We start from the raw sequence: 22,576 nt of genomic DNA on the forward strand, positions 1-22,576 counted from the left end.
GATGGGGAGATCATTATCTGTCTAAATTCACCAGCAACAACAAAAGTTAAAGGTTAATAAAAAAAAATAACTATAATGTGCAGCCAAGGGAATTATTATCAACAAATACATTCTATGTTAAAATAGTTTAATAAGATTAATATTTTGATTTAGTTGTTGTTTTAATTGTTTTTTATTATTATTCTTTAATCTCTCTTAGCTTAATTATTTTGATATATACTGGAATGGATTTTACTGATGTTTAAGTTATAGTGATGGGAGTGTATTTGAAAACATACAACATTATTCATTCAAAGAGTGGCTTCCTGCATATTAAAGGAATAATATTACAATTTTTAAAGAGTAGCAGGATCCTAGATTAACACAAACTGAAAACCCATAGATATTGTTAGAGATGTCACTTCGGATCTCTCATAAGGGTTTCAGATGTGGTTATTGGGGTGAAATCCAAATTACTCCGTGCCCTGGTTATGGGGGTATATCAATCATAACTTTCTATATAGTTGAAAATTGAACAACATATTACAAATAGGAAGCAGATTTATAACTAAACATGATTTCCATTATATATATTAATAATATGTATAGTAAACATCATCTCCAATCTAATTTTAAAAAAGAAACCAACAAAAGGTAGTAAACAATAGATTTTCCCTATTGAGTAGTATGGAAAAATTATCTACAGAGACACTCAAGCTTAAAAAATAGTGCTACTAGTCAAAATATGGATCATGTTAATATGCCAAATGACCCATGCCGCGATTTAGTCAAATTTTTCAAATGAAGCTTCACACATAGAACTCGCCTTTGATCCCGGGGGAAATTCATAAGAAAACCTTCCCCTACTAGTTTTGTCATAATTTGGAAGACAAAACTCCACATTTTCCATTTCATTGAAATCCACTTTCGAATGGATATATGCGTCATATGCCTTCAGATAATTAGTTAGCTAATCCCTTCCTGGGTCTTCAATGATGCCTCTCCATCTTAACAAAAATTTGATGCTCATCTCCATTCGCGGCCATTCCTTATAGAATTGGATATTATCCCTAATGATCATGCAGGGACATTTTGGGCTCCTTGCTAGTTCCTGGCTATTGACTTCGAGTTCCATGTATGCCTTTGGAAGAGGGATGCAGAGCCGAGTGTCAATGTTGGTGACAACTAATTCCAAAGCCACTAACTAGCAAGGGTCGAAAATGTTATGGGTAATCCTGATAATGTCCCATTTCTCAATCGCCGCTCTTACCAAATAGCCTACCCAAAGCCCAACTATGTCACTGTTAGTTCTCCATGAGTACTCGTAACTAAAAATTCCTTCCCCTTAAGCCTTACTTACAGCTATTCGACTCATGTCATCTATGGGCCTCAGAATCCTATTCCATCGTTCTTGTGTCACAGGCCCACGGAATGCAATGGTTCAATTTTCATAAGCATGAAATAGGCTAATGTTGGAATCCATTTTTCAACCTGTACCCCTAACAGATTTGCTACTAAAAATGAAAATTGAATATCGAAAAATGCCCCAAACTGCCTGATAAATAGGATGATTCAAAAGATCTAGACGTCTAATAATGAAGAGACATGTGCATGATTAAAATGCTCCTTTCCAATACATCATAAGGTGATTACAAGGCATATTTGATGGATTTCCTTACCATGATTGATTTGGTACGTGTGAGATCCCACTATCGTATCGAAGAGTTTTATAAGGAAATGATTAATCCAACTAAATATTAAGGATCTATCAATTATTGAAAGTTAATGAATTAATACCATCAGTACCAAGATTGGCCAGTGAGTTGGCCTCTTTGTTTCCTTCTCTGTAAATATGAGCAAATCTAATGTCTTCGAATACTAAGAGTGAATTCATAATTACTTCTAGTTTAGAGTTTAATACCCAATTTGGAGTGGCTCCTTTCTTGAGAGCATTAATAATGATTTGGGAATCCCCTTCTATTATAATTTTTTAAATATTTAATTTAATGCATAGATTAATACCTTCTTCTATAGCTTCCAATTCTGCTATATTATTAGAGGTCATATCTAGTGATTTTGATCTTTTAGCAATCCACTTACCTACTTCATCTCTAATGATACATCCTATTCCTGCTTTTCTAGGATTTCCTCTTGATGCCCCATCAAAATTTAACTTCTTCCATTCAGGAGGAGGAGGCTCCCATTTACATGTTAGTCTAGCTAGATCATTCTTCTTTTTATAAGTTGAGGGGGGATTAATTAATAGTGGCCAGAGTTTTTTCATTTCTGCATCCCAGTCAGAGAAGGATCCTTCTTCTTTGGGTCTCTTTCTGAGGTCACTATTCATCACTTCCGAGATTGCTACTTCTATTTTGGCTAATAAGGCTTTTACTGGTAGACATTGGTTTGAGAAAATTTTGCGATTGCATCCTTTTTAGATTTCCCACATGAATATTGCCAGAGATATATTCCAAAGTTTTCCATATACTTTCTTGGGGTTTTCTTTTGGCCATCCCATTAAGTGATCTTCCCATTGACCTGCTAATGGGGATGCCTAGTTGAGTTTCCTTTGTAGCCATCTCCAACATTCTTGAGAGAATTTACATGAGAATAATAGATGTTCTACATTTTCTTCTTCCTCTCTACATAGGGAGCATCTAGATGGTCCTTCAAATCCCATTTTTTGGATCCTATCTTATGTTAATATTTTCTTTTGCATAGCTGTCCAAAGAAACATTCCTGCTTTTGGAAGATTCGCTGGATCCCAAAATAGATTCAGAGGAAGGGTACTGACATCCCATTGTTGAGAATTTGTTATCATCTTGTATCCTTCTCTGACTTTGTAGGTTCCATCCTTTACTGTAGCCCAGATAAGTTTATCCTCTCTTTCTTTATATGCAATAGTCCAAGATTTTGATAACAATTCTAGTTTCTTTCTTTCCTCTGTTTCAATGTTATACTCAGAAACAGATTTCCATCTCCATTCCTTTCACTGCTCTAATTCATATTCCTCTAAATAATCTTTAACCTTGGTGCCCCATGTGGATTTTAGTAGACTTATAGTTTCAGGAGAGAAATTTGAACTTGTCAAAGACGGGTTACCATTCCAAGAATTTTCCCAAAATAGTGCTTCCTCTCCATTTCGTAAGTCCCATGTTAGGTATTTAGAGATCAAACTGCAATTAGTCAATACAAAGTTCCAACTAGCAGATCCTTTTGGGGGAAAGTGATTCTAAATAGTGAGGTTTTATCTAAAGAGTTCAGATATTTATTATATATGATTTTTGCCCATTTCTTGTCTCTTTCTTGATAGAGTCTCTAGACTTGTTTCGCTCCTATAGCTTTATTCTGCCATTCGAGGTTCTTGATGCCTAATCCTCCATAGTCTTTGGGTTTACAAATCTTATTCCAACTAATTAATGATGTTTTTTTCTTGTCCTCCAATCCTTTCCAAAAAAACTCCCGCAATTTTCTTTCTAATTTAGAATTGATATTTTTTGGAAGATAAGAACATGACATTTGGTATGAGGGGATAGCTGCCAATACAACTTTAATTTTAGTTGCTCTGCCTGCCTTAGTTAATAATTTATCCTTCCAAGAGTCAATGTGATTATCAATTTTCCTGAGGATGTGCTCCCAACCTGAATTGGTTTGTTTGTTCTTATCGAGTTATATCCCCAAATATCTGAATGGGAATTTACCTTTATTGAATCCTAGTTTTTGACAAATTTGGTTTTCAACTTCAATATCAGTATTCAAGAAGAAAATTTTAGATTTTTTGGAATTAATCATCTGTCCAGATGCATTTGAATAAGTATTTAGTATGTACTGTATATGATCTACCTCTTCCATGGAACTTATTCCAACTAGAATTGTGTCATCTGCAAATTGCTGATGGGTAGTGTTTTCTACTCCCTCAGTGACTTTAACCTCGGCGATCTTTATTTCTTGTTTCTCTGCTTTGATAGCCCTTCCAAAGGCTTCCACCATGATAATAAATAAGAAAGGTGATAGGGAGTCTCCTTGTCTGATGCCCCTTGATATGTTAAAGAAACCTTCTGAGGTACCATTAAGAAGAATAGAAATTTAGGGGTTTGAAATGCATTGATATATAATGTTAATCCATCTTTTGGAGAAGCCAAATGCCTCTAAAGTTTTACATAGAAATCTCCAATATACCTTGTCGTATGCTTTCTGAATATCGAGTTTGAGTAGCATACAAGCTTTTTTATTTTTTAATGCTAAATGGATAGTTTCTTGAATAATAGATATCCCGTCTAGAATAGATCTACCTAGGACAAAACCAGTTTGTTCTTCTGAGATAAGTTTTGGCAAAAAGCTTTTGATACGATTAGCTAGAATTTTTGAGAACACTTTATAGATAGTGTTGCATAATGCAATAGGTTTGAAATCTCCTGGGGCTATACTTTCTTGCTTTTTAGGAATAAGGGTTAAGAAGGTGTGATTTATTTCAGTTAAGATGGATTCACCTTTACGGGTCACTTCTAGGGCTTTCCACAAATCCTCTCCTATAATGTCTCAACATTTTTTGAAGAAGAAGGCTTGGAAGCCATTGAGTCTGGCTGATTTATCTAGATTCATACTAAAAAGTGCACTTTTCACCTCATTTATGGAGATAGATTCATTTAGAATTTTTTTGTCCTCTTCAAAGATTAGCTTGGGGATATGCTTTATCATTTTCTCTTGAGAAAATTTGTTAGATGAGTCAAAATTGTTAAGTGTCTTGTAGAAATGTTCAGAAAGGATTCCTGCAATTTCTATTGGGTTTTCGGTTTGCTTCCCTTCCAGGTTTCTAATTTTAGCTATGTTGATATAATTTCTATTATTAATGGTGCTGTTGTGAAAAATTTTTGTATTACGGTCTCCTTCCAAGAGCCATTTTTCTCTAGATTTCTGCCTCCAGAATATTTCCTCTTTTGCTAGAATTTCTTCATGTTTGAGGATGTATTCTTTTTCTAATTGATATGATTCGTTATTCATTCCTTTCGCAATAATTTCCTTATTTAAGCTACTCATTTTTTCTTCAATGTCTAATTTTTCTTGGAATATATTTTTTAAATATAGCTTGTTCCAACTTTTTATCTTTTTCTTTAAGTTTTTTAGTTTGGAGACTAGACAAAACATTCTTGATCCTTCAAACTGACCCTCCTTCCACCAATCTCTAATCTAGTCCATAAAGCTTCTATCCATAAACCACATCTTTTCTCACTTGAAAGGGTTTCTACTGGGTTTACTCTGCTCTTTGATTTCCAATTTCACTGGAAAGTGGTCGGACCCTGCCATAGGTAAAATTTCTGCTATAATCAAATTGTCCATGTTTAGTTCACCTTTTAGAAAGAATCTGTTTAATCTTTTAGCAATGTAACATTCTCCTTTTCTACGATTATTCCAAGTATAAATTCCATTCATGGTTTTAATGTCCAAAAGGGAGTCCTTGTGAATCCAAATTTTAAATCCTTCCAAGGTTTTATTAGTGTGGTTAATTCCACCCAGTTTTTAATCTAGACTTGCACCTGCATTGAAATCTCAACCAATAATGGTTGTTTCCTGTGTTATTGAATTAAGGAAATGGCTGATCTCATTCCAAACTGAAAATTTATCTTCTGTGGAAGTCGGTCCATAAACATTGATAAGTATTAATTGTAGGTTAGTTTTTGTACTAGTAGCTCTCATTCCCATCCAGTTTACTTGAACGGTGAGTAATTCCATGTTGGTAAGTTAGGGATTCCAAATTATCCCTAATCCTCCTAAAGCTCCTTGGGACTACTGAAAAACTAATGTCCATTTCCCCAATTTTTGATTCATTTTCAATCCTTCTTCTTTGTTAAGTTTTGTTTCTTGTAGTAATATGATATCTGAGTCAAATAGGTTGAGGTTATGCTTTAACAAGCATTTTTTGCTAGGGGCGTTGAGACCCTTGGCATTCCAAGTTGTTATCTTCATTACTCCTTGGGAAGGCACTTCCCCTTCCCATTGTTTAGTATATCTGCAATCTTTATCTGATCCTTCACTTGCCCTGCTGCTTCTCTAAGTTCTTTAAGTGAATTCCTTCCTCAGTTTTGCTTAGTTTTTCCACAGATTGGTGTTGTCAATCCCTCTTGGTTCATGGCAATACCTAGTTTATCAAGATTCTACTCATCAAGGATCTTCTCCACTATAGAAGAGACTTCCCCTCCTGCTGATCCTCTGCGATTATTTCTATTATTAATAATTTACTTATCTACTGGTCTTCCTCAATTCTTATGAATTTTACTATCTCATTTCCTTTCTTGCCTTCTGTGTTGGTGGGAGTATTCTATTTTTCATATCCCAACATCAAATTTATATCTTCTGAGCTTGGGTCTACTTTACAAACTAATCCACTATCCTCTTTATCCGAAGCAAACATGTCTTTCCCATTGCTAAGAGTTTTCCAAAACTTGTAACTATTTTTCTTTCCTTTCTTTCTTATGGTTATATTGCTCCACTGAACTAAATCTGCTGGTGGAATGGTGACTTCATGCCCAATATCATTGTTTGGTTTGACTGATTCTTGCATGGTTTCTAAGATTTGTTCCCCTCTATTTTCTGACTCCTGGTTTTTTAGATAAAGTTCAATAGATCCTATGTGAATCAATTCTTCCTCCAAATTCTTTTCCTGCACCTACTTTGCACTTGTTCCTGATTTGTCTTCTGATTCAGAAACTAGTATCTCCTTCCCTTTATGTGCCTTATGTGACTATTCTGCTAATAGACTCTGATCTATTAGATCATTATGAGTCAGCAAAATTTCATGTTGCAGCTGATTTAATTTAATTATATTTAGTTCCATTTCTTTAATGACCTCTTTTTCTTTCTGACAATCCATGCAATTCTTGAATTTGTTCAATGAGTGCTGATAGCTAATTTGCTCTTCTATTTCTGCCTCCTTATATTTATCCCCTTTTTCTTCATTTGTAATACAAAATATCCCTTCTTCATGTGATATTGGCTTGATTGCAAGATCCATTTCCTTTCTTTTTCTTGTTTTGCCTGCATCCCTTTTAGTTTTAATGAGATCTTTAATGTTATTGGTAATTTTTAATTTAATCAAATTAGCGTCTACTAATTTTTGTATTTCTCCTATATATTCTTCAAATTTAAGTTTATATATGGATCGATTCGTTATTATCTTTCTGTTTATAACTTGATTTTGTTCAAATTTAACCAAAACCCTTATTCTACTAACTTTATCTGGGTTATCTTCAAATCCAATTACATTTCCTAATGAGTTACAAATTTTATTGATGCTTATTTCTTCCATTAATTTGGAGGGGATTTCTTTACATTCCATCCATTTAATCGTTTCCAGATTTCCTATGAGAATTTTGTTGAAATTAGGTTGCCATTTAAAAAGTTTAATATGATGTCCTTTATAAAATAGTGTATCAAACTTCATAATTTCCTCCTTGTCCTATTTAGTTCTACATAAGATAAACCAGAATTTATCTGTAAAGGAGTTTAGGGTATTTACCTTGTCGCCCCAAATCATGGAAATTTTGCGTACCAACCTGGATCTCTTCCTTGGCGGACCATTCCAATACACATAGATACCTTTATCCTCACAATCCTTCCATCTTCTTTCATTATAGGGATTACTTATAATTATTTCTTCTCCATATGTGTGTTGATCAGTGACATTTTGTTTATGGTTAGCTTTATTCCTTCCTCTGTTCATATGTTGTTCCGTTTTTCGGTGCGGGGGTATGTATATTGATTTTCTATTTTCATTGATGGTCGGTCGCTTCTTTTCCTCCGTGGGCTACTTCATTGGAACCTTCAAATTTGTGGGGGGATTTCCCTACCATTTTCCCAGCGGGATGGCATTGACTGCTGATATCCATCAGCACTGTTTAGGGAGCTCCATTTGGAAGGAATTCTCCTTTGGTCTAGATCTAGGGTTTGGCTCTAGTTTTGCCACAGTTTTAGATTTATAATTGAAAGACTGTTGTATTGAAGTTTTTCCTTTTCTTGCTTCTGATTTTTGCCATGTGAGAGTTTGGCTTTTTCGATTCCTCACTATTTGCCATCCATCTTTTTTGCTATGTGATTGATTTCTGCTGATTTCCTTGATTCGATTTGTATGTAACTGTACAAATGTTTTGAAGCTATTGTTGATAGCTTTTCCATTTTGTTTTTCCTTTGATTTCAACTACGTGAGGATTTCAAATTTATTTCTAGTTGCCAAGGGGGATTGTAGAGTAATCTTCCATTGATATGCTACTAATTTCGAAAAGGGGCGATTGAGATTGGTGTATGATTTCACTTTTTTCGTCATGATTTCAGAGCAAACTTTTTTTTATATTCCTAAAAATGTCTTAAGTTTTAATGCTTTCCACAACATTTAGTGTCTAATGCCACAATTAATAATTCTTTGAAGTTGATGCTATTGATTTTAGTAAATTCTAGAAAAGTCTTGTATAGTTATAAATTTTATAAATAAATTTATTTTATTTTGTTTGATAAAATTGTAAGATATTGTTAAAATTTTAGAAATAAATATTCAACTTAATATTTTTTATTTTTTAATTTTTTTTCTTCTTACTAGAGTACAAATTATATTCTCTACTCACAAATTGACAATTGCAATCTTCCTAAATGCATTTGTCTAATTATAATAAGAATAGTCCTAATAATTCATTTTTATATCAGCCATAATAATACCAGTCAATTTCTTATATTATCCATAATAACACAAAAAGTGCACTTTAAAGGAGCACAAGAAGAAAGACATCTTTGTGGGCTTGCACCAACTATGTTAAAATCATGTTATATCTATGTCATCTTCGACCACTAGTCTTCTAAGTCTTCCACTTAAACATTCCAATATTATTTCCTTTTTGAACACATGTTGATAGTTACATCCCCCACTATCAACCCCAAAAGGCAAGGACTCTAGCTCACAAAGAGCTCTTGTTTTAATTGTTTTTTTTTTTTTTTTTTTTTTTTTCAGAATTTGGTTATAGTGGATAGATGTTTTGATCTTTAAAGTTTATTTAATAGGTTTTTTATTTATTTTAAATTTATTGAATACAAAATAATTTTTTTTTTTTTAATAATGAATAGTTGAAGGTGAACAATCAACAACAATGTTACATAACATCATATAGATACAAGGATTCATTACAACATGGAAAAAAGAAGATGTTTTTTAATATTATCTAATTTTTTTCTACAAAAAGTATATTTTAACTTTGTCATTCATCTTCTTATCTATCTATTAATTAAATATTTTGAAGTAGAATTATAAAACTTTGTGTAGACCATCAAAATTATGTAAGCACTCCTCCACTTCAATTTAAATACATGTCTAACTACAATCTTAGCTAGTCATTTTGAAATCTCAAATGTTTAGAAGTTTTTAATCACATTACTGTATAAAGCTTATAAATTTTCAAAAGGTCATTATTATCTTTTTTGTTTTAGCAAACATATAAGTTACATTCCTATTCCTTAAGGCCATTTTAAAAAATTGTATTCAAATCTCTATGCTTTATTTTTTACACTTTGGTCATTAGTTGATTGTAACATTTTGGGTGCTTAGAGTATAACCAACCTTTGCATTTAGCCTCTCTTTCTATACACCTCAAATATCTTATCCAATTTACTTAAAGGGCTATTTGTTTGACAAGATCAATCATTTTAATTTCCAATCTTTAAACAATTTCTCAAGTTGACTCATGATTCAAAAGTTATGACCTCTAGAAGTTAGATCTCCTAAAATAAGAAATATATAAAAATGTGTGCAACGCATTAATGAGTTGTCAAAGGGAGTTATATGTGGTGATATGTGTTTTTACATGTCACGTGGGACATTTTAGGTTGGAGATAAGATGTGCACCATTTTAAAGTGGTTTTTGGCCCATGACTTTGTAATATCATTTGATAGTTTCATGTATTGTATCTCTTGTTTAGCCAATAGGCTATTTGTAGGAACTTTGTTTCTGAAAATTGAACTTTTGATAGAAAATTTGTAAGTTGGTCTAAAAAATTGTAAGTTGGCCAAAAAAGTTGTTAGTTTGGCCGAAAAATTGTAATTCCTTCCAATTAATTATTTACTAGCCAGTTTTTTGTATCTTACTCCACTTTTAACTCTTGTTAAATTGATATTTATTAGCTGTTATCTCCACTTTTAACTATTATTTTTCTTTTTCTATTTATTTAAAAAAACAATTAATTGTGATCTCCACATTGGTTCATGTTGTGATCTTATTTATTTAACTTTTGACTTTTAAAATTAATTTAGATTTTAGTTTTTAATTTATTTTTATATTAGTTTAATTTATTTTTTAAATATTATTTTTTTAGTTTCTATATTTTTTTAGTCAATAGAATAGTTGTTATAGATGTTGCTATTTTTTAATTTCATTTTTTTGTATTTCTCTTATTAATTTTTCATATTAGATTTTTTGATAGGTTCTTTTAAATTATTTTTTTCATATTTCGAAAAAATGAATTTAAATAAATAATATTTATTAATCTATTTAATTTTTTTAAATAAATATTATTTAATTTAAATTGAAAATTATTAATAATCTAATTTGTTCACATAAGATTATATTTTTAATTTCTAGTTTTAACTATTATTTTTCTTTTCCTATTTATTTAAAAAAAATTACTTGTGATCTCCACATTATCTCATGTTGCAATCTCTGTTTATTTAACTTTTGATTTTTAAAATTGAATTAGGTTTTAGTTTTTAAATTATTTTAATTTTTTTATTAGTTTAGTTTTTTCTTTAAATGTTATTTTTTTAGTTTCTATAATTTATTTAGTCAATATAATATTTTTAAGAAATGTTAATTTTTCATATATTTTTTTGTATTTTTCTTATTAATTTTTCATAATATATTTTCTTATGAGTTTTTTAATGATTTTTCATATTTGACAAATTGAATTTAAATAAATAATATTTATTAATTTATTTAAAAGATTTTAGTAAATATTATGTTATTTAAATTGAAAATTATTAATAATCTAATTTGCTCACATAAGATTATGTTTTTAAAAAATAATTTATAATTGAGCACCTATCAACTTATCATTGTGAGCACAAAAGCGTGCACCTACTAGTTTATTAGGTGCATGAGATAGATGATACATGTAATGCCCACCCATAGTTTGATTTTCTGTTATATTTACCAAACTCATATATGCCTATCTCATGCATGTGTTAGTTTCAAGAAGATTGGATTTATAATTATGACATTATTTCATGCCTTGGATTACATGTATAGCAACAAAGAACTTACTTAGTTTATTATATTTCACAAGTTGATTGTTGATTATAATTACTAGTGCATTAATAATGCTTTAATGGTTTTTAGTTAATAAATGTGGTTGCTTTCAGGATGATGTCAAATGATGAGTTTTCATGTTTGAATATGTGATGATTTATACCCAAATTTTATTATATTACTTACCCCATACTTGCATGTGTATGGTGTGTGTGTTTGTTTTACTTTTCTATTTGTCGTATTTGATGTGGTTAAGGGAGGGAGTCGCAGTCACCTGCTAGTTGGGATCTACATGATGTACCACTCTTTGTCATTGCCTATTTAGTTTAGATATATTTATATGCATGTACATGCTTGTCTTTTATGCAGAATGTAGGTACTAGGCATTGATTTTTTTGAATTGCCAATATGAGCTTGCCTTATCACAATAACTTAATGGTAAGAATGGGGAGATAATGTTCAGGTCCAATCCTAGCCATAGCCTAAATACTTGTCTTGCAAGGAGGACTCGTAACTAACTTTTCACCCTTTTTAAACCCATAAGTTTATATTTGTTTATGTTGTTTGATTTTGAGTTTTTGTTTGCTTTGGTAATGTTGTTTTATGTGGGTTTTGCTATGTGATTTATTTGGTGAATGATTTAATTATAATATTTCAGCTAATCATCTAATAGTGAGTCTTATTAAATATTATTTAGTTAAAAGAAAATATTAAAGCATGAGAATATTTAATTAATTAAAAAAATAATTAAATATGTGATTTAATTTAAAAGTCTTAATTTAGAAGTATTAAAATAGAAAATTGGTTAAAGAAAAAATAGAATATGGTGATATTTAATTAATTATAAATTAATTAAAGATGTACTTCGGTTTAAAAGATTTACATTAAAAGTTTAATAAAAGAAGTTGGACAAAAAGATTATTAAAATATTAAAATACTAAAGATTTATATTGCTTTTTTAAAATTTTTTTTAAAGAGGGGTAAACTCTTTGACTTGGAGCTATGAACTAGTGAGACCACAAACGGGAGACCTCATCCCCATGAGATTTGAACCTTGATGGCAAGGATAACAACACAACAACTTAACCATCACAACATGCCACTATTGGCAATTTATATTGCTTTATTATAATTGTTTATTAATAATAATTAAATTAAATGTACATTTAAATAATGAGCTTGAATTATTGTTATTAATTTAAATAATAAACTATAATTAGTGCTTGCACTAATTAATCAATAGGATGAAAATAAAATATAAAAGAATAAAATTTAAAAATAAAGTTATAGTTCTAATTGTGGCATAGTTATATTTATTTAATTTAATGATAATTATTTAGGAATTTTATTTTAATAATAAACTCTAAATAATGTTATTAATTAAATTAATAAATATATTATTAAAATGCTTCAAAAATTAATTAAAAAGAGAAATCTAATTATTTAAATTAAGATATTTTGTAATTAAATATCTAAAAGAGTTGTACATGAAAAGGTAAAAGGGTAATAAAATAATAAATAGTAATTTATTAGTGAGTTCGCTCTCATGATTGCAAAATCAGAGCCTCAGTTTAGGGGAGAACTCTTTATAGAGATCTAGAACTCATTTTGTAATTGCATAGGTTTTGGGAGCGAAAATTCAGAATTGAATCAAAAGAATTGTTGAAAGTTTTAGAGGGTTTAGATTTGCATGCATTCACAAATTGTCTCATATTTTAGCTATGGTTTTGAGGTAGTGTTTGAAAACTCATTCTAAAATTTTATTGAAAGATCTGTCTACTTCGTATCTTATTGGGTGTTTGTATATTGCTTATTAATTCATTGTATTGATTATTGAATAAAGAATTATGATATGGATTTTAAAAAGGAAAAATTTATTAATCAAGAAAACTTGACTAAGGAAAATTATAGAAAAATTGTAGAAAATTATTGTGACAATATTCTAATAAACCCAAAATTTGATTATTGAAAATTGGAAGAAAATAATAAATTGAGCAGTTAGGGTTTCAATTTTAAATGTCATTAGAACTATGTGATTATCATGAATTTTTTAAATATAGATGAATATTCTTCTTATATCTAAAATAATTTAATTGCAATATTTATTTAGAAAGCAAAAGATTAATTGAGAAAAAAATGTATTGTAACTAAACGTATACATGCATGTGAAAACAAATATACTAAAAATAGAAACTAATTATAGTATAGTTACACGCATGTAAAAACAAATATGCTAAAAATAGAAATCTAAGGGTAGTATGGTTGCATGAATGTGAAAAAAAATATGCTAAAAATAGAAAGTCAAGTATAGTAAGGTTACATGCATGTGAAAACAAATATGCTAAAAATAGAAAGCTTAGTATAGTATGGTTATATGCATGTGAAAACAAATATGCTAAAAATAGAAAACAAAGTATAGAATGCTTGCATGATTTGAGAGATTAAAAATATGTGAAAATACTAATTGCATATTTATTTTTATTTTATTAAAATACAATTTAATTTTCAAATTTATTTATTTAAAATTAATTAATTAATTAATTAAAAATAAATTTTGAAAATTATTTATTAATTTTAAAAATTAAATAAATATTATTCATTTAGTTGAAGTGGATGTTAGCATTAGTGATTCTTTAAGTCTAGTCAAACTCATAGTTGCATATAAATGATTTTATAATTATTAATGCAAGAAAGAAGTTAATAAATAAATATTTATAATTTTATTATATTTTAAAGAAGTTGTGATAGAGTTCACTTTGTAATCATTTACATTATACTATTTGACTTTATGAGAGAAATTATAAATAATTAAATTAAATTTATAATTTTATCTCTAGTTGCATTATGAATTAAAGGAGAAGTAACTATTAATATTAGACTTAAATAGAAGTCATATTACTATTTTAGAAATTGCAATTGATATCAATATTTAAACCTTTTTTTTTTTAAATCAGTAAACGGCCAAGGCCTTGAATAATTTTATGAAATCACAATTAAGATTACATAGTGTTACTCTGTTGAAATGGGCACTGGTAGGAAAGAATGGAAAAAGAAAACCTCTAGTCTTGCTCGGGACATTCGTCCTATATTATTACAAATTTAAAGGGGCATACCCTAGTCCAATCAAAATTACATATAAATATTTTACAAAAATACTTGAGCCTTCCCAATGATGAGTAATCTTTAAAATATAAATTTGTCACCATTTCTCAGTCACAGATGCCCATGTTGAGTCCAAAATCGATCTTATTTTCCTATCACAAACATTCTATCTCCAATACATCTTATAACACTTACATAGTTAGAGTATCCTAAACAAAATCTATAAATAATAAAGATACCAAAATTAAAATCTAGACTATCACATAAGATCCATCTAAAAAGTAAAAAACCAACCTAAACCTCTCATGCACTATCCTAGAACCAAGTGGGAAGCCGAAGGAATTATTTAATTTACAATACTATTTGAACATACCCATAGAAAATGCATAACTAAATCTAAACCTCAAGAGGAATATTAAGATGCAAAATAAAGTAAATTTAAACCTAACTCCATAGCTAGACACTAGAGTGTATAAGCCTGCATTAAGAACAGTCTAGTCATATGCAGTACACCTTTGCAAGATAAATCATGAATTTATTAATACAAATTACCATTCTCTAAAATAGTAGAGCTAAATTCACTACAAATAATTTGCACACAGTAGAAGAAAAACTTATAAACCTTGAAGACAGTCAACCTTGATCAGGTTTAGCATCTAGGAGCATATATCCACACTACACTAAGTTCATCATGTAATATAGAAACCATCTATCCGAAAGCCATAGTTAAGAACAAACTAGGAGATTCCTACTATAATTAGCCACAATTCCAAGAATTTTTCCTCAGGAAAATAGAGCAATCTGGGTCAATATAGAGCTGTAAATTATGTTGTCACTAGAAACCTGAAAGAACATAAAAGGTAACCTCAGCAAATGAACTAGACATTCCAAGAATCCACCATTTATATAAGAATTACAATCTTAAGCTAAGATAAACACATCAAAATAATCAATTAGATACACTACTAAGATTAAAAGTCTTGTTCCTTAAGTGTTACTAAGCAAAGTGCCCTACGAATGATTACTCTCAAATCATGAATATGAAACATGAGAAGAGCATTAAACTACAACTACCCATAATATAGAAATTATATAATATTTATATAAGAGTTTGAAATTACATTAGTAGGGATATTTTCACCAATTAAACAAAATCTCCAGTACATTTCGATAAAAACCACAGCTAAGCCAATATGATAGAGCCCTATAGGTCTAAATACATAGTTACCCAAACCTTACTACAAGCAACAAAATTTGCAGATCCAAATCTTAACCTATTTCTTCCAAGAGACCATAATCACCTTGGCAATATCATTTGAACTATTTGTGATGAAATTGGGAGGGAATTCAAAGTTACTCTTAGCTCTACTTGACTTCTTAGAATTAAGGGTGCATAATTCCAGGGCATTAAGGTCATCAAAAACCACACCTGATTTAACATAAGCATTAAAAATTTGGAGGTAATTAATAATCCATTCCTTACTCTCATCCACTATGATCTTCCACCAATGGAGAAGGAAGTTGATACTTGCTTCCATACAAGGCCATTATGTGTAAAAGGCCAAACTTTCCCTAATGATGAGAGATTGTCGACGTGGTGCGATTTCTAGAGCAGCCACACCCAGAGGAAGGCTCATATATTTCTCGAGAAGGGGAATTTGAAACTTCTTGTCAATGCTATATATAGCCTTTTCCAACCCTTTACGCCATACTGGGTTGAAGATATCGTTACAGAGCTTAACAATGTCCTCTCTTCCAATCTTAGCCCTTACTGCAACACCTATGAATGAGCCAATAATGGTACTATTGATTCACCAAGTAGCCTTGTAATAAAAAGCACCTTCTCCTATGGCTCTACTTATAGAAAAGTGGGTCATGTCATCAGCTTAAGAAGGTGACTCCATCTCTCAAGCTTAACCTTTCCCAAAGAGGCCATTGATCTTAGTCATATGGAAGACATGAATGTTAGTCTCCATTGATAGTGAAGGAAAATGACACAATTTGGGGGAAGATCTATAGACTTCTATATAGAAACCCTGCAAAAAATCTAGAAATAAACTGCTAGTTGTTTACATCATACTCTGACCCTAGAATGGGCTGAAAAAATATAAATGAATGCCATCAATCGAGAATGATCTAAATCAATCATGATAATTGATGGTAGCACAGTACGAGCTCATCAAAATTTACTTAAGATATAATGTTTACAAAATAAATGGTTTATAATACTGCCTAAATTAATAGAGGAAATCTTGTCGAGGCCTCCACAAAATTTAGAAGGACCAAGCAAATAAGTAAAAGAAAACTAATATACAACCCCTAAACAAGGAAATGAGGATAGTTAGAAGCCATCCTAAACCAAAGGCAAGCCAAATAAATTGAAGAAAACTAAAAAGAAGATAGCCAAATTAAGCTAAACAAAATAAAATACTAAACATATCTTATCTAACCCTTATAACATATTTATCAAACTCTCCTATCTCAAAAACTAGCCTATTATACTAGACCATTGTAGAGATTATACAAAAACTTCTACCCTTTGTTATAAATTAATATTGATTCACCATCAGCTCCTTTGTTAGCTAGCCAATCCACTATTTTATTACCTTCTCGAAATATATGACCGATTTGGAAATCTTCAAAATGATCCAGATGCACAAGAACTTCTTTAAGTTTTGAGTTTAGAACCCAATTAGGTGTATCTCACTTCCTTACTACATTTAGAATAATCTAAAAATCTCCCTCAATGAATACCTTAGATAATCCTACATTATTACATAGTTGTAAACCTTTATCTAATGCTTCTAATTCTTCCAAATTATTAGAAGTGGGGGGGTAGGGGTGCAGCCAGCTTCGCTATCCACTTTCTAGAATCATCATTAATTATGCAACCAATAGCTGCCACCCCCAGGTTACCTTTGGTTGTGCCATCAAAGCTAAGTTTATACAATCCACATGGAGGAGGAGCCCACTTGCAACTAGCCCTTGCCTGCTTATTTCTTTTCAAGTAAACCAGGGGTGGATTGATGATGTTGGACCAATTCTTTTTCATGAGACCATCCCAATAGGAAAGGAACCCTCTTCTTTCATTGATTTTCTAAGATGATAATTGAGCAACTCTACAATGAAAGCTTCTAGATTTAAAAGAAATCTATCCACACTCATTTCTCTATCCTAAAAAATATGACAATTTCTTTCCTTCCATAGCTCCCACACAATAATCAAAGGGATAGATATTCCAAAGCTTATTATAAACCCCATGATCCAAATTCATAGGCCATGATAATGGGAGGGCCTGAAAAGAGTTTGGTAAAGGAGTAGACCACATAAGTTGAGCCCTGAGCCACTCCCAATAGCTTTGTGCAAATTGACAATTATAGAAAAGGTGATCTACATCTTCATTATTTTGTTTACAAAGAACAAACCAGGAAGGTGATATGATGCCAAATTTAGCAAGTTTGTCAGCAGTCAGAACTCTTTTTTGCAAGGCAAGCCACAAAAAGAATCCAACCTTAAGAAGATAGATTACATCCCAACATAGTTTGAGCGACATCTCAACAAGATCCCAACTTTGAGAATGGGCTAAAGCCTTATATCCTTGTTTCACATTATACTTACCATCCTTAGAACTCGCCCAAATGAGATTATCCAACCTTTCAAATTGTTTGATAATTCTAGTGAAACAATATTCTCATATGCCTTTATTGAGGCAGGATCTAATTCTATCTCATCAATCGATTGCCACCTCCACTATAGGACCCCATCTAAGGAATACTTAATTTTATAGTCCTTGACCTTATTAGCCCATAAAGATGTCAACTTATGTTTAAAATTTTCATAACATGGTGAGGAAGAGATCGAGGGATGCCCATCCCAAGAATCTTCCCAGAACAAGGCATTATCCCCCAAACCCACATTCTAGGTCAAAAAATTACATATCAATTTTTGACACTTAGACATAAAGTTCCAGCATTCTGATCCTTTAGGCAAACTTTTCATCCTAAAATGTGACATAGGGTTAGTCAGATCAAGATATTTTTTATAGATACTCTTGGCCCATTTATATTCATGTTCTGAGTATAGCCTCTATATAAATTTTGCTCCCAAAGCTTCATTTTGCCACTGTAGCTTCTTAATCCCTAAACCCCCAAACTCTTTAGGTTTGCATAAATTGTCCCATTTAATGAGGGCTAATTTCTTATCATCTTCGCTATCTTTCCATAGGAAGTTCCTAAGTTTGGATTCAAATTTTGAAGACATCCAATTAGAGAGAGGAAGACAAGCCATAGGAAAGATTGGATTGGCTGAAAGAATTGATCTAATCTTACTAACTTTATCGGCCTTGGTGAGTCATTTATCTTTCCAACTCCCTATCCTCTTATCCACTTTCTCAAGCCTATCCACACATAATTTACTATATTTTGAGCCCTTTTCTAGGGAACTGCCCAAACACTTGCACGGAAATAGCCCCTTTTTATAACCTATAATCCTACAAATCTGATTTTCCATAACTAGATTAGTATTCAAAAAGAATATTTCTAATTTTTTCTTTATTGATCATTTGTCCTGATCATCCATATATGACTAAATGATATTTTTAAAGCCCAAACCCTCATAAATAGAACTCTTGCCAAGTAAAATTGTGTCATCTACATATTGTTGGTGGGTAATATTAGGGAGATTTCTAGTTATAGTTACACCAGAAATCTTCTAATTAATATATGCATCTAAGACTGCTCTACCAAAAGTTTCAACCATAATAATGAAGAGGGATAGAGATAGTGGATCTCCTTGTCTGATACCCCTAGAAATTTCAAAAAAGCCTTCAGGCATTCCATTGATAAGAATAGAAATCTTAGGGGTGGAAATAAATTTGAAGATTAGATTGATCCATTGATGTGAAAAATTGAAAGCTTTGAGGACCTTGCAAAGAAAATGCCAATCAACCATATCATAAGCCTTTTGTATATCTAACTTCATAAACATACATGCTACTTCTTTAGATGCCGAGTGGATAGTTTCTTGGATCGTGAGAATACCATCCAAAATAGATCTTCCTAGAACAAAACCTATTTGTTCTTCGGAGATTAGTTTTGGCAATAGACCTTTGAGCCTATTTGCCATAATTTTAGAGAAGATTTTGTATATTGGGTTGCATAAGGCAATAGGACAAAATTCTCTAGGATGCTTTGGCCCATTCTTCTTAGAAATTAGCATAAAAAAGGAATAATTAATCTCAGCTAACAGAGATCCTCCATTCCTTGATGCTTCAATTGCTTTCCAAAGGTCTTCCCCCAAAATAACTTTTGGAAGGAAAAGGCCTAAAAACCATCAAGCCCTGGAGATTTGTTAGGATTCATATTAAAGACAGTGAATCATACCTCATCCAAAGAAATTGGTTTATTTAGACTTTTGTTATCCTTTGAAGTAATTAATTTAGGGATAAATTTGAGCATTTTGGATTGAGCTTCCCTATTTGATCCTTCATAGTTATTTAATAATCCCTTAATGTGAGAAACAAATGTATCTACTATCTCTTGAGGGTTCTCCATATGAATATCCATACGATTAATGATACTCGTGATTTTATTTTGAGATCTATTGTAAATGGTTGAATTGTTAAAAAAAATTGTATTGCGGTCTCCCTCATCCAACCATTTATCCCTAGTTTTCTGCCTCCAAAAAGTTTCCTCTTTGGAGAGGATCTCTTCTTGTTTTACAAGAAGCTCTTTTTCTAAAAAATAACTCTCATTATTCATATGATATCTTGATTCAAATTCTTTAACTTTTCTTCAATTTCCAACTTTTCTTTAAAGATATTATTAAAATGTTCTCTATTCCACCATAATATATTTTCTTTAACTAATTTTAACTTAGAGATAAAAATAAACATTTTAGAACCCTCAAAACTCAGTTGTGTCCACCAAATTCTAATGAGCTTAGTAAATTTCAAATCTTGAAACCACATCTTTTCACATTTAAATGGATTTCTAATTGGTTTAGAGGGTTCAATGAACTCAACACAAACAGGGAAATGATTAGATCCTGCATATGGTAGGATGAAGGACTAAAAGTTTTTATTATAATCCTTTAAATTACCTAAAATAAAAAACCTATGTAGCTTTTCTATGATATAAGCATGATCCTTTCCTCAATTATTCCACATGAAAGTTCCATTATTTAAAGGGATGTCTATCATACTATGTTTATTAGTCCATGCTTTAAATTCTAAAGATGAAAGAGCTAGATGTTGCATACCTCCTATTTTTTCATCTAAACTTAAAATGGTGTTAAAGTCACCACCCATTACAATAGGGCTATCATTGTAATTAAGAAAAACAAAACTTAATTCATCCCAAATAATTTTTTTCCCAATGAAACTATTTGGACCATAAACATTGATTAAAATAAATTTCAAGTCAGATTTTAGACTTTGCAAACTAGCACACATGCAATTGCTGTTGCCTTTTAAGAGATGCAAATCTACTTTCTTAGAGTTTGAAATTATACCTAAACCACCATATGCACCTATTGCCTCTAGAAATGATGATTCCCTTACTCCTAACATCTAATTTAGTTAAAAACCTTTAGTCTAGTTTAATTTTATTTCCTGAATTAATATTATCTCTGAATTAATTTTTTAAAGATATTTTTAAATTAATCTTTTTTTTCTAGGGGCATTTAGGCCCCTAACATTCCATGTATTTATCCTCATGGCACCCTCAGAAGACACTTCCCCTTCCCAAAATTCAGTAAGTCATCAATTTTTATTTGTTCTTTGCATAATCCATCGGCCTCTCTTAATTCCTTCAATGATTTCCTTCTTCTTTTTCCTTTTGATTTTCCATAAATTGGAGAACTCAATTCTTCCTAATTCATATGTAATCCGAGCTGTTGCTGATAATTAATTAGGCTATATACTGAAGGGGTCTTGATACCCCCTAATTCTCCAAACTCCTCCTTTTCTAATTCACTGAGAACCTTACTTCCAGTACCATTCCTATCCAACTCCACAAGGTTAAGCTCTATCATATTACCAATGCTTACTCTGTTCATTTCCTAATTTACCTTTGATTTGATTTCACAATTCTCATATTGTTCCAATAAAGTATCCTCCATCTTAATCCTTAAAATATCCCTTCTAAGATCCTCAACTATGTAATCTTTACCTCCTAGTTTGATGATTCTTTGTACCAAGTTTTCCTTTTGAGAGGCTATATTGTTATTGATGTTATCAAAATTGAAGACTTGAATTAACTCTCCAGCAAGATGCTCTAACTCCTTAACATCTACTATTGGAGTATCCACCTCAAGAAGAGGGACCACTTCTTTGTTTAAAAAATTTTGATCATCTGTAACAAAGGAACCTTCCATTTTATTACACCTATTCAACATCTCTGTCTACTTAATCTCTGGGATAAATGGTAAAGTAATGTGATCATCCGTAATCTGCCAAAATTTAGAAGAGACTCTGAATCCTTAATAGCTGGGAGTAGATTCCTCACCCTCAACATCCATATCTTGAACTTGCTGCCGTGATTCCTGTCTATTCTTTTTTGTTACATTATCCTCATCTACATCCTTTGGTGAAGTGAAAAGTAAAGAATTTTCTGCCTCATCTAAATCAATGTCCTCTAATCCTCCTGAAGCCTTGACTTGAGATTTTCTTGAATGTACTACACTTGTAATTGCCTCACTTGTATTGCATAGTTATTCTCTGTTATGATCCTTATCTCATGCTTGAGCCATATTTGATGAAGGAGCTATTATAACTCCCTTGTCCTTACTTGCTATCTAATTCTGCTTTACTTCTTCCAAATCCTCTTTGCTAGTCATCTCTGCCATATTCTCTATCTTAATTCATTGTTTCAAAGGTTTAAATTATTTCTTATTTTTCTTAACGTTATGCTTTTTTGGCTTCTCTTTCCCTTGGTGCAATACTAGAGAATCTTCATTAACTATAATGGATTTTACTCTATCATTACATGCTGTGATTCCTACTATTGAGATCTACATATCCATCTGAATCATATCTTTGTCTACAAGTTGAGAATAGGATTCAAAATTTGCAAATTTAATACCCATCTTATTTCTCAATTTGAAGATCATAGGAAATATAGTTTGAAAATATAAGATAAGAGGAAGATTTTGGAGTCCCATGCCATTATGATCCTTGATTTTGATGATCTCTAAGATTTCACCTTTGTATTTATGAAGAT

The sequence above is a fragment of the Cupressus sempervirens genome, chromosome 5, assembly GCF_028749045.1.
Source record: "Cupressus sempervirens isolate cs-2001-9-10 chromosome 5, ASM2874904v1, whole genome shotgun sequence".
In the NCBI taxonomy this organism is placed as follows: domain Eukaryota; kingdom Viridiplantae; phylum Streptophyta; class Pinopsida; order Cupressales; family Cupressaceae; genus Cupressus; species Cupressus sempervirens.